Raw genomic sequence first — 14,403 nt, 5'->3', positions numbered from 1 at the left:
GTTGTTAGGGGTTTGTTGTCTTTTCTCGCCTTCACTCAATTTGGAGGTTCGCTCTCTCCACTCTACATTTACATCCAAGCGTATAGATGTGACGACTCTGCTTGCAGTGTTCAATGTTTATTTTTCTGAATGCATGGCCATCAGTCAGCACTGATGTATGTGGTCTGCGCTGGAGCCAAGTTCCTTAGTTTAAAGCCAAACATGATACTCGCCAAGCGCAGCTGGGGGAAGGGGAAGAAAAAGAGGGAATGGGGAAGAAGGAGGAGGAGGGGATCTTCTAAAAAATTTTCATTTGCAACTCAGAAAAGACAAAGAAAGTAAAAGCAAAGGGAAGTAACAGGGAAGGTGAAGTTAAAAGAAGAGCTTAAGATTAGAGGATAGTTAGAAAGGGAGAACACATATCACCCAAAGGAGAGCGGAAGGAAAACGAGAGATTTTGAGGTCATAAAATAATCAAAGTAGGGACAGTTTACGAGAGAGAGTATCACAGAGTCGAATGGAAGGAAGCAAGGAAAATAACAGATCAGAGATGGCAGAAAGAAGAAATGAAGCATCTAAACAATGACTGGAAAAGAAGAGAGGAGAAAACGGGAAGCTGGGAAAAGTGGAAACAGTTGATTGAAGGAGGAGGCATGAAAAGAAAGATACCGAATGACAAGTGTTGAATGTTCTGAAGAGGGGAGGCAGGCTGAATGCGAGAGACAAGCTCAGAGAGGGAGAAAGAACCAAAGTGGTTCAAGAAAAGAAATTTGTTTAACAAAAATCAAGGATGGGAGAGAAAGGGGTGATGAAGAGCAGGAGGAAACTTTGTCAGATTCAGTTAATGCAGCTAAAGGGAAAAAGGGCAGATTTTAAGTGCGGGAAGCCCTGAAAGAGGAGGAGAGAAAGACAGAAGAGGGAGTGGAGAGGGAACCGAGGGGGAGAAGAGAGGAGGAGAGGCAGAGCTGGAAAACAGTGTGTGACAGAAGAAGAGAGAGCAGATATGAGAAGGAGTGAGGAGACCTGAGAAAAGAACCTAATTCAGCATTGTGTTTCCAGCCAGCCTCTCACACTGCTGTGAAACCCTCTTGAGCTGCGCTGCTGCTGCATGACTGAACGCTATCAGTCCCGAGCAGGCAGCCGACAAACCCACACACACACACACACACACACACACACACAAATGGATATGACTCGTCCGCTGAGGTGGTTTGGTGTGGTGGACTTGGAGTGACAGTTGGGAATAACTGGTTTCTTCGTCCTGTCAGGTAGGTTTAATATGACTTTAAAGATTATATTATATCATGTGGACTTATATTAGTGATAGTTTGTGTTTCTGAGCATTAACGAAGCATTAATGTGAAAGCTGAATGCCTTATTCTTGCAAAATTAGTCCAGGAAAAGTGTCTCTTTTTTTGCCTTTTCTCGTTGTTGATCTCTGGTTAATTTCTACCAGCCGACCTGAAACATTCATTAGAGTTAACATATTTCCATATCTGATATTTGATATCCCAACAAAAAACATTTGGAATCTGGTCTTTTAAGGGAAATCAGAAACTATTTGTATCAATATTTGTATGAAGATGCAAAATCTTTTTGTGTTTTTGTTTTTTTTGCCACAGTAAGGAAGATTCTCTGCTTGTGTAGCTCCATGTTGCCTGATTAGAGTTTTTTTTAAAGCTAAAACTTGGTAGTTTGAGTGTTTTCCATGATATTTAGAACCAAAGAAAGATTTGTTTTTCATGCTGTTTGTTTTAAGCGTTTTCAAGTGTGGAAAAATACAGTGTAAATTGGGCAGGTGATCATGACTGTGCCTGGTTCCACCCGGCTTAGAGGATAAAAGGTCTCCTTAGAACATACACAGAACAGGGCAGGGATGCAGGTTTTCCAGGTTTAGCAGCCCAGAGTGGCCGGATATTGTTGGTCTCAGTCACAGTATCTTCTGAACTCTGAGTCAGTCTGTGACATCTGCATTAATCCAATGATTTTACAGACTTCTTTCCTCCAGTCTTTGCAGAATTGTTGCCGTGCATTTTTAGATTTTGTGTTTCTTATAAACATCTTTACCGAAAATAAAAAAACTTTCTACACTTTTATTTTAACTGTCAAGGTCAGAGAGGTATTTCTGAAATGTTGATCACCAGATGCACTTTACTGTATACTGACACGGTGTCATCTCAGTTCATCAATTGCTGTAGTTTTGAAGCCACAGGTATCCTTTGGCACTGGTGCCCTGACACACCTGCCGTGACAATATCCAACCCAGTATCACAGCAAAACATGTAACAGACACTTTGCCATGATATTGAGTTGGGGTTGGGCAACCATATCAGATGGAGAGAGCAGACAGTCCTGCTTAAAGGAATAGTGTAAAAGTCACAAGACTGTCACCCACTGTCGTGCCATCTTTGTATTTTGCACTTCCTCTTTTGCTGTTTACCTGAATTGAGGCCCAAAACTACTTGGTTAGTATTAGGAAATGATTTGGTTTTGTGGTTTACACCCCTTCATAACTTTTGCTTCCTAACCTAAACACTGAAAATGATGCTTAAAGTCACCCAGTGGGATCCTGAAAAGTAAATATCTGGCAAACTGGGAGACCAGTCTCACCAACTGCAACCAGCGGGTCACGGCACCAACATCAAAGGGAACCTTATCACTCCCACTTATCAGTTTTATTGTGCAAATCCATTGTATTATATATCCTCACACTTAACCCACTTCCCCAACTCCTCAATAATATAGATAAAGATCAGCTACTACCAGGGGTTAGTACCTGATCTTCCTTCCCAGGTCATCACTAGCTATTTTATAATCTATTTTTACACATGCTCAAGTAGTGATGCATTAAACTGAGTAGTTAACTTCACTGTTACTCACCCTCCCAAAGCAAAGAGAAGCACATACACGGTGTTTGCAGCCTCCTTCTTTGTTTCTTGATCTTTCTTCAGCCTAGTACTGTAACTGGGTGTTTGTGTGGTCAAATATAGCTACTTACTACTCCTTCTAATACAATATCCTGTTTACTGTGACAATGTATAAGTAATCTGGCAGTAATTCAGTATCCGCTTCATTCTTGAGCATATTTTCAGACAAAGCCTGGCATCTGTTCAAGGTATCAGTGACACAGTTTGTGACCTTACATCTTGCATCAATGATTTTCTTTTTTCAGTTTTAAATTAAAACATCTCCAAATGTTTTCCCCCCTCTGCTCTTTTGTATTCTGTCCCGCCCTGTATCCTCATACTTCTCCTCCTCTCCACCTTTTCCGTTCCTTCAAATACATAAAGGGTATTTGCTCTCATAGACTTTCAGTTTCTCATGAACCCCCTCAGCGAGTGCAGCTCAAACTGACAAGCTGCCAGAGAAAATATCAACACAACAAGCCGGGTCAGAATCTGCTGCTCGCGTACCCTCACTCCACCCCTTCCTCCCACTCCCTCCCCTCTGTCCTTCTCCTCATTTTATTCTCCTGCACAGTATTTATGTCTCGTTCTTTTCTCTCTCACCATCTATTTCCTGGCTCCTTTGATTTTCGGGGGATTTTCTTAGTCCAAGTCTTCCCTGGTTTTGTTAAGTTCATGTGGTGTGTTGTGTGTGGCTTTGGCTACACGGATCATTAGATAGACGCAGTAGGAGGTCAGTGGTTCCATTGTGGTTGAATTAAATGCTAACACTTGTCACTGAGGAAAATGCGCCTGAGGGGATCAAGAGACACTTAACAATAAAGAAGGTGGTTGGGCTGTCTGTGTCGGTCACTCTTCCACATTTGCTGGTTCCACACTAATTGGCTCAGACTTCTGAACAATGGCAACATTAGTGGTGGGGACGCAGACTAGCATTTGTCTTTATGATTTAATGAAGCATGCAGCTATTTGGTATCGTTGTCGTCACTGTTTTGTTATCAGTCAGATTTACATTGATTGTTGTGTTTGAGGAGACTTTATCTAGCTGGTTTTGAAAGGATGGGTGGCAGAGGGGAGACTGAACGGTGGATTAAGCAGCTGACAGGTGATGAAGTCATTTTCAGCCTGCAAGTCAATTGTGTAGCTGTGCTGTGTTTGTCTCACGCTTTACCAAACGATTGCAGCGATGCATGGTTTAGTTTTGCTTGCTGAAAAGAAAGCAAGGAAGAGGTATGACATGACAACACTAAAACAACAGAAATGACATAATCTGCAGACATTTTTTTTTATTTAAAGAAATAATGTACATAAAAAATACCTAACCTGAGATAAACAAGTGTAAACTCACAGAGCGAAGAGGATCAGTTTTATACACGATTGCAGTCACTTATTTTCTAACCACTCCAGCGCACAGCAGTCTAGGAAAGAAATTAACTGTGTTTGTGTGATTGGATCAGATATAAATATAAAAACATACTGGGTTTAATTCTTCCACGCACGTGAGGGGTGAAGGTTGGGATATGTTTTCTCTGCCATTTTTTTTGTGATGCATGGGAAAAAGAAGAAGCTACTTAAATTCGGAGTGAGATGCTGATCACGCTCTTTAGTATTTCAAAATTTGACACTGGACTTTTGAGGAACATTTGAAGTTTGTGTGCCATATGTGTGTATGTGTTGGTGTTTACATGTACAAATCTGAGGTAAATGCTGCATGCGTGTGACATGTGTGCAGACGTACAGCTAAAACTGTCTGATGACTCCCCTTTTGCTTTGCCTCTGAACACATTAGTAACACTAACATCATGACATCACCCACCAGATGCTTTTACAGGACCCACGTGAGCACAGACTCACTGAAAGCTTATCTTGACCCATGCTCTGTGACCTCCAGGTTAGGTCCATGATCCCTCTGGAGAAAATGATGAACTGAAAGAAAAATCCACAGCTTGAAGAAATCTATTCCTCCTGCCCCACATGAAAATGTTTTGTTTTGCCCCACAAAGCTGTTTATTTGCTAGCAAATAAATTAAATGTCAATTGAGGGAAGTAATCCAGAAGAGCAGATGGAAGCACTACACTGAGCCTGATTAATTACACCACAGTGACATGTTAGATTCTTTCTAGAAACATTTCTGGATGCGATGGACTAGCTTTGGCTAGCAGATCTATGCAAAGCTTCTGTTTTATCTTGTGAAAATTTGTTGGGGTTGATTTGAGATTTGTCATCTGTGAGTAAAAAGGAAAGTGAAAAATAGAGAAAAATGTCAGAAGATGTCATTAACCCACAGTTAATCTGTAGCTCCCTTCAGTATTGTAAAAAGAGTTTCAGCTCATTTATTAGCTCTGCGGCTACACTTTATTGCTTTGGTTCCCTCCTGCTGTTCTCAAAATGTTAAAACCCAGTATGTTTTTTATATAAAACCCAATGTATATGCCACGCTCAGTGCCAAACTATGCACCAAATCAAGTGAAATCTTGAGACACACTGAGGTCATTTCATGTCAACTGACCAAATGCTCACAGCCTGACCAGCTCTGATTTCCAGGGTGATGACACACATCTTATTTTAGCTTTCTAATGTTATTAGTTTGCTCACAAAAATATTTTTGTAATGAAGTTAGGGGCATTTCTGAGCCATCTTTTCTGAGCAGCATGTTCTTCCACTGGGCTGTCCCACTGTAAAAAATTCAAAGCCGATATGAGGATGAAGAATCCTGTGCTCAGGAGAAAGTAGAGTTAAGTGAAAAGAAGAGAGGTTTGACCATTCCTCTAACTTCATCACCAAAATATTTGTCCAAACAGGTAACAGCAGTAAGCTAAAATTTGGTAGTTTTCCTTGACAAGTGCATCATCACCTCGGAAAGTTTTTCAGGGAAGTGAGAGATGGTCAAGCTTTTACTTAAATTTGGTCAGTTGACATGGAATGAGCCACTAGAGAACAACACTATTCTTCTCGTGAGAGTTAGATAACATTTAGTGGTCAGAGATGTGCTAAATTAGAAGCTTGCTGCTCAGCTTTGCATTAACACTGGAAATGAGCAAGTCTGTATAAATACAATGTAACCAACACAGCATCACACATTGGTCATTAACTGTTTTCAGCAGATGTCATCAGCAAATGCAGGATCTGAATGGGACACTCAGGCACACTATAAATCCACTTTCATACCCCCCTGAAGCATACTCTGCATTATCTTGATGTTCGACTCTAATCTATGAACTAAATGTGATAATGTTTTTAATTAGACTTAAAGCAGGTGATTGGGAACATAAGTTCATCAGGAAATGTTTACTGAGGCCACAGAGCGAGAGTGCTGAAGAGTGGTTCTCAGGTCCTGCTCACAATAAGAAAAAAGAAGGCTTAAGGGACTGTACTGGCTTCACTTTTGAGACCTGGAAGATACAGCTATTTTTTTTTTATATACAGTCTGTGGAAAGAAATAGTAATAGAAATAGCCACAGTGACTATCATCAGTGACTGACACATAATGACCTGATAAAATCAAAGCCCTGAATGAGTGGTATCTAACTCTAAAATTACAAAACAAAACCTCTGGGATCCCCACAAATGATTGGCAAGCTCGTGCTGTACATGTTATCATGCTGTAAGCTTCAGTTTATAATTATAAATGTTTTGAGAAAGAACAATAACAGATAGGCTTAAATCAAATTACCATTTAGAACAGCGTTTGTTCTTATCTCAAAACATCTGTATTTGCGGTTAGGACCTTCACGAAATCTTTTTCAGGACTAAAATGTGCTTTGAATTAATGGGGGAAATAATTCAAGAGTAGGAGTGATTTCTTTTGCAATGGTGGATATCAGATTATTGGAAGGGAATATTTCCATTGTTCCACGACCGCTCATATGTCTTTATTTTAGTGGGAGTGAAGACAAACACAGACTTTTTTTTTCTAAATACATAAAGGGACTTTTGTATGAAGTCTCTTAGAAACTTGTGTAAAAAAAAAACTACCCACTCAGTCACTTAGTGGTTTCAGCTCAGCTAAACTGGTCTCTTAACTGGTTTTGGTCAGGTGTACTGTGCATGTATAAACAGATCTGTAGCTCTTACTGTCAGTACGTCATCCCGTTACATAACTCATGTTAACTACAGCGAAATACCCCGACGATGACTGGAATGTGTCGAGTTTTGACCTGGCGGCTGTGGTCGAACAGGTTTTTCAGCAACAAGTACTCTGCATGTGTTCATTGTCAGAAAAGCAATTATTTTTCATTGTCATGGCAACGTAGTTCCAGTATGGCTTTTTTGTCTTCAGATAAAACTGTTTGTTTAAACCTAGCTGGTAACTCTTGCCTGTGAGAACAATGTGTAGAAAATCATTTTGATGTGTCGCAAATTTAGGCGTCCCGAACAGTCAGGCTCACACACACTTGGCCCACTGTGGATTTTTTAACTGTTAACCAGCTCTGCCATATTTCCTGTCACAAGTCACTGCGCAGCGCTGACTAATAAACCAAGAATGCTTCAAATCTTTAAAAATAAGCCCTCTATTTATGTCCCCAAGGCTAATAGTGTTTTTATTGATAGTCAGGCATCTATTGCTGCACTCAGGGAGAACTTTTATTTACTACACTTCTTAATTTATTAGTAATAATGAAGTTTCTGATTAAAACTCGTAAAATGTGAGGAATCTCATTTCAATTATTCGGTAATTTGGAAGCACGAGTGCTGTTGGGGCTATAAAAAGGGAAGTTATTTCATACAGGATGTCTTATTCACCCATTCATTAATGTAATCACTTTTACATCTATGTGCTTTCTAACATTCATACTCCAGTTCAAGCACTTTTTTAGCATCAATACTGTATGTGCATTACTACAGTTTTGAGATACACAACAGTGTTAGTGATTGTTAATTCAATGACACTAAGGTTCACTAAGGTTCTAGTAGGTTACATTAAAACATATGATGAGGTTGTAGAAAATAACATAATGTTGAAGAGTTAAGAACTCGTATCAGTATTTGTGACCCCTTACAAACAACATTAATGTCAAGTTGGGACACTTTTGTTGCATTTGTTTGTGAGTTTTAAGCAGTTGCTCCAAAGAAAAAGTTATAATTTAAACTTTAATGGTTTAATTTTAAACTACAGTCAAACACCATTATACTATGGTATTATTATATTAATACTAGTACTATTCCACACAGAAAGAGCCAACATATTTGTGTCTCCATTTTCCCTCTAATCATCAAAAACTGTCACATTTATCTGAAGAACTTTTGGAGAGGCCTGATCTTTGCTTTGGGAGCCACTTAGCTGAATGTCATTGCTCTAAGCTGAGCATCATTCATACTTTTAGGTATGAATAGTAAGTCTTTTGTTTTTGTTTAAAGTTTTATAGAGCTTATTTCTCCTGCACACAGAAAGACATTAATATGCTTTTTTCACTCATAAACTCTGGACAACCTGCTGGAATCAGTTCTGGATATTTTCGTTAGTGATGCAGCAGGAAAAGCAGGGAACCTGTGAGTCAGGTGAGGGAGCTACCTGGACCAGTTAATATCTAATTTGCATTCTCACATGTCGCGTGATGTCTAGAAAGATTTGGGGTTGCAGTTCATGTGTAAAAACAACTTAGCGTACATGGACCTGACAGCATGCTCGGTGAATTACAGTCCTCTGGGGTCCAGTCTAACAAGATGGCGCTCATCAGTCTGATTCCACGACCTCTTAAAAATTGCAACTGTAGAATAAGCTGTGAAGCAATAACTAACTCTGACGTTCGGCTCCACAGCAACTTTTATTATTTTACCAGAGTTCAGAGCTACAAAATTACCTCACTGCTCAGACAAGATAGACATTATACATAAAGAAAATGTGTTTTTTCAGGTGGGATTTTTAACACTTTCTTGAGTGTTTTACTTCTCTTTAACTGTCCTCAGTTTTAAAGTTTTAAAATGTGAATAACAATAATAATAAAAAAAGCCCAATAAGACGAGTTTTATGACTTTTTTAGGTTGGAAATTATTGCAGGAAACCTCTGTAATTAGTCAGTAACCCTTCTTTTCACTCATTTTTATGTTCCCACAGTTACAGAAAGCTTTTAGAGCTGAGCGTATACGTCGGTAACAGCTGTATAATGGCCACAGTGCTGAACAAAGCACACATTGTACCTTACATTATAGTCACAGTATAGCGCAGCAGTTTGGGCGCTAATGCTGCCATAAACCTGTCTTGCACACTCATGCACAATTTCAAAGAAACAAGCAGAGCTGTGAGTGGATGTCAGCTTTTATTCTCACAACAAAATTTTTAAAAAAAATCTATAAACTTCACATTGCAGCTGAAAACATCCAAATTAAATTGTTCTAGTGCTTTCAAGAATGCTGTCAGGATGTTAGTAAGCTACAAAAAAATGAAGTAAGAGACCAACAAATTGGTCTGCATGCATTTGTATTGTTTCTTCAACACCAGAGCTTTACAGACATTTAAACCAGCATTTGAAGCCTGTACAAATACTGTAATGATGTTATGTCTTTAACTACATACATGCACAGACTTGGTTGGTTGTTTTTAAAGGCTTTACAATAATCTTCAAGCCCCACGAGTCTATTATAACAAAACACACTGCAACTCCCCACCTCCTTCAGCACAGACAACCACTCAGGGTCAAAGGTCAAAATGATGATATTCTCCTTGACAGGTCAGCAGTTTCAAAAGCGTTCCAAATACACTGTGGCTATGAAGATGAATGTAAAGGTCAGTCTCATGCTAAGTAGAGTGTGTGTTCTGTGTTTTCACAGCACTACGCCTAACACTGACAATATGATCATAATATCTTTGTGATCTTTTGTGTCCATATGGAGGGGTATGTTTTATTTTAATCATTTCTAAGCATATGGCATGGAGGCTTTTCTGTTTGCTGTTGATAGATGATAATGTGTGCCTCTGTGTTAGGCAGATGGACAAAAGCGATGCATGGTGTACTCAGCAAATTTATCCAGACGACTCAGTAAACCTGCTTCTCGAAGCTGCTTGGGCATACAGCGTCTGCAGAATTCATATTAAATCTAAGTGAAGCTAGAAGTTAAAAAATGTCATGCTTTTTTTCCTTTATGGAGGTTACAGAATCACATGGCAGCACTAACAACCACAGCACATAGTAAGCTTTTTTCACCTTTTCTTTTAAAAACAGCATGTGAACTTCCTCTGCAAATAGCACCTATACTTTTTATTTCATGCATCTCTGTTCTCTGTGATTGAGTGCCAGTCAATTAGACACATGTGCTCACTATAGCAGCCTTTCAGAAACCTGGTCATGACTGCACATAGATAAGAAAGCATCTGTGTTTTTTGTTGTACCTGCTGAGGAGAAAAGAGTTAAAGTGAAAACATCTCTTTGCTCTTGCTTGACTCGGAGATACAAATTACAGCTGATCTGAGGTTAAATGAATAACAAGTGTTGTGTTTTAGGTTGGATTGGGAGCCTCGATGCCCCCCACAAGTCCCATTTGTCTGAGTGAAATGCTTACAGCCTCAGGAGGCAGAACAGGAATTTCCATTTCATGCTTGGCTGAAGTTCCAGATTGGCCAAGCTTACACCACAGGGCCCTTTCAATGGCTTACATTATGACAAGTGAAATCAATCATTTGAAAGGAAAAACTGTACTAAACGCCTTCCTATATATCAGATCTGAATATAAAATCTGAAATTCCTGATTTCTTTAGACATTTACCTCCATGTGTAATAGAGGAACTGGAAGTGACAGTGACATGATAGCGCAAACATAAGCTCAGATTAATGCGTAGGGTTAGTTTCTCTTATTCACAGTAGCTAGCGTATGGCTAGTGTCGAAGGTGTTTCTGTAGGATTATTAGAAGAGGCTAATGCTAGGGAAATATTCTCATGGACGAACCAATGCAAAGCCTCCATTTGGATTCATTAAGAAATTATGATCACCATTTAATTCAGAGGAGTCAATAAAATAAAATAACGGGTGGCCGTACCTAAACCTTCAAACCTGAAAATGAACTGATGAGTGGAGTGGACACCAACAGAGAATGTCATTGTATTAAATAACAGCCAATTAGTCATTACACAAGTTTTGAGCATTTAAAAAGAAGAGGTCAAGTCTCCACCTGCTGTCTGTGTGAACGTATGAGTGTGTGCGTGTGTGTGTTTGTGTGTGTGTGGGTTGTGTTTTCTAGCAGAAGTTGCTCCCTGCTGGACTGAACTCGCTGGCCTCACTCCCTGCAGGGCCACTGGGTATCAAATACGACACAACAAGTTCCCACTGTGATCCTTATTCTTATTTTCTTTTGTGTGTGTGTGTGTGTGTGTGTGTGTGTGTGTGTGTGTGTGTGTGTGTGTGTGTTTGCAAACTTTTCAGTACTTTTCAGCACTTCATATTTTCTCTCACGAACCACGGTTGTTGTTGTTGTGTTTCAAAAAAGTTTATTCAGGTGAATAGTGTCATGGTTCATTGTGATGCAGGTTCATTAAAATTTAAGCTTATCTGTTAGTCATCCAACAATCAGAATGATGATTTTATCTCTGATTGCTCAGTCCACAGGCGTGTGTGTTTTTGGGCACACACAAAAAAGCCTATAAGCATGTGAGATAGTCAGATCCTTATGTACAAAGTACTGCATGAATAAGGCTGATAATGATTTGTATTTGCACTTTAATTGGTCAAATAAACTGGAAAGTACAGCCTTAATGCAGCCATTTGTCATTTTAATTAACATGTTAAGTGAAATAAATCTTTGTTAATGTAGCAGAATCCAAACTTGTTTAACTTTTAAGGCTGATCTCTAGAAGCCTATTGCTAACTTTAAGTCAGTGGTTTAAAGTTATTGAATCTTAAACCACAGTAACATCTGTGAGACCCTTTGGTGCCGTAATCTCATGCAAAGTGCTTCCTTCCCCATCTTCTGCTAAAATCATCAGACTGTGTGGACTCAAGGTGCTTTATTCTGCAGGCTACAAACCCTTAAATAAAAATATTTTTTTAAAAATACCTACACTGTCTTTTTCTGCTCTTGGTTCTGTATGATGTCAGAGAGAGCAAGTCTCACTAAGATTGTTCAAGTTTCACAATTTAATTCATAGAGGCCAAGAATACAAAATAAGGAAACAGAAATGAGCTCCTTTCATTAAATAATTGCATGATGGCACAAACATAAGTTTGAATGCAGGTGCTGGGTCCATATGTGCTTTTTACATGTACAGATTTGAATTACAGATTTTGTCTTTACTCAGCACTGAAAAGCAGGACTGGTCTTGTCATTAAAACAGTGTGATATATCACAGCTTTAAATTCTAACAAGCTTCCACCGGTAGTTGAGGTAAATCTCAGTCTCCTGCCACAGGACCCTCCGGTATCATGTAATACATCTGCTATGAGCATCTTTCCTTCCACGTTTTGTTGAATCTATTAGTGTCTTAAATCAACAAACCAGTGTCTGCAGCATATGGAAAGCTAAAACCTACAGAGGCAGTAGACTCAACACAGAGTCAAATTTATCTCTAAAGATAAAATACAACAGCTGATAAGAATTTCATTTGTTCTGAAGTAGTTGTTATATAGAGGCACAAACACGCACAGAGGATTAACATACAGTGTGCAAACATAAATTTATACTTGAACTGGAGAAGAAAAAAATAATCCACGTTATGTTTGTACTGGAAAAAGTGATAGAAAAACGTGTGATTTTGCATAAAAATTGAAACTCTACATTTGTGCGGTGTGTTGTTCAGCATGCTTGGAGCTCAGTTTAGGTGGTGTAGACAGCCAGTTTAATCAAAGAGGAATACTGTGGGGAGTTTGTATGATTACAAACCCAGAGCTTTTCCACATCTTGTCCTCCTCTTCCTCTCATATCCATTTCTTTCTTTTTGTGTCCCTCTCATCAAAGATCAAAAAATGTGAAAAGAACGACAGAGAGACACAAACTAGGAAATAAGAATGCAGAAAAATGGAAATAGTTACATTTCACTCTTAGTTTAGTCCATATAGACTAAATATGGATTCCCTCTTGCTTTCCACTCACCTAAAAAAAAACTTACTGTAGAAATACTGGGGGTCTGTCAGGTAAAGAGGGATAAACAAACAATGAAAAACATGTAGAAAAACACAAAACTACATCTGAGAGAGCATTAAAGACCATTAAAGCTCATGGTTGGCCTGAAGTCAACCTCCCCTATATTTCTAAAAAGAAATTTAACGATTTGCAAATCATACAGCAAAGTTCAGATTAAAGTTTCATTGAAGATTTACAGTTTATTATAGCACTTGGCATATCATCTTAAGGAAAAAGCTCTAGCCTTGTGCTGAATTTGACACCAAAGATATCGTTGGGTCAAAGGAACCCACTGCCCTGGTTTAAGTTATATTTATACAGTAGATTCTAGTTTATTCACATAAATGGTAAGTTTTACACACACACAAACAAGTCATTGAGTTCCACAGGGTTCTGGTCTAGGACCAATACTTTTTATCTTATGCATGCTACCTTTGGCAATCTTATTATAATATACTGCATACAGTTTAATTGTAGACCATACAAAGCTTTAGTTACATATATGACAGCAAACGAAACAAATGAATATGTTCGGTACAAGGAGATTATGTATAACATTGCAACAACTGACCAGACCAAGTGAAGTGCTCTGAGATTTTCTGAGTTCTATGTTGGAGATAAAGAAATATAAACTTAAACGACATCTATTGAGTTGATTTCAGTGTTTGTGGTGAAAGAACTGAAGCGGTTCATTTTATTTTTCAAACAGATTCTGCCTTTTCTGAGGTTCAGGTCAGCTTAAAAATGTATTCATACACAGCTACTGTGATCAGAAACAGGCATTTGTGGATTGTTGATCATGCATGAAAACAGCAGTGCTTTTAAAGCATGACAGTTTCATTTTCATTCTACACTTTACGGCAGACTCCAACCTTTTTTCATTTTCTTATTGTTTCAGTGTTGTATGAAGATGCGGTGACAGCAGCTGGAACTGAGCCCTGACAGCTTGGACGTCTCCAAAACAGACAAAACAGGACAACAAAGTAAGAACAGAAAGTGGCAAACTGGCTCATGTTAAAGCTTTTTGTCAGTTCACGATAAATCCTTCTTCTATCTGGATCCTGCTGCTCCCATGAACAACTGGAAGTTAGCCTGATAAACATAAACAGCTTGGATTTAAGTGTAATCCACATCTGGATGCCAAAGTTATCTTCGCCATTGCTCACATAGTTCCACACCAAGCTGTTTATTGATGAACATAATCAGTTCATCAACTGGCCGGTGCACACTGATGTAAACAGTCACTGTGTGTGTGCACATCTGTACAAGTGTGTTGGGCCAGACAGATGTTTTTCATCTTTTGAAGATCAAGTCAAATGTGCACGCAAGCATGCCTTTGTCTTTGGCAGGGTTGTGTATGTGTGTGCTGGAAAGTACAGATGTTTGTATCTTTGAGGATGTAGAGAAACCAGGCAAGTGTGCGTGTGTGTGCGTGCGTGTGCGTGCGTGCTCGTGTACATGGATGTTAG

At 39.0% G+C, this 14,403-nt stretch overlaps 1 protein-coding gene across 2 annotated transcripts in view; it reads left to right on the top strand.

The window, feature by feature from the left end:
- Positions 1 to 14,403, top strand: part of ripor3 (RIPOR family member 3) — a 58,815-nt gene that overhangs the window by 1,728 nt on the left and 42,684 nt on the right. Inside the window, exons 1-2 of one of the 2 annotated variants that reach the window (XM_082534421.1) lie at positions 334 to 1,247; positions 13,833 to 13,917. The gene's annotated coding sequence lies outside the window, so the exon portion shown is untranslated. Of the gene's footprint in view, positions 1 to 333; positions 1,248 to 13,832; positions 13,918 to 14,403 lie in introns of those variants that run through there. The other variant, XM_082534423.1, reaches the window with a different exon arrangement.

This window comes from Aulonocara stuartgranti, assembly GCF_965226115.1.
Source record: "Aulonocara stuartgranti genome assembly, chromosome: 5".
In the NCBI taxonomy this organism is placed as follows: Eukaryota; Metazoa; Chordata; class Actinopteri; order Cichliformes; family Cichlidae; genus Aulonocara; species Aulonocara stuartgranti.
The sequence above is the reverse complement of the archived record's forward strand: the minus strand, read 5'-3'. Positions and strand labels throughout refer to the sequence as shown.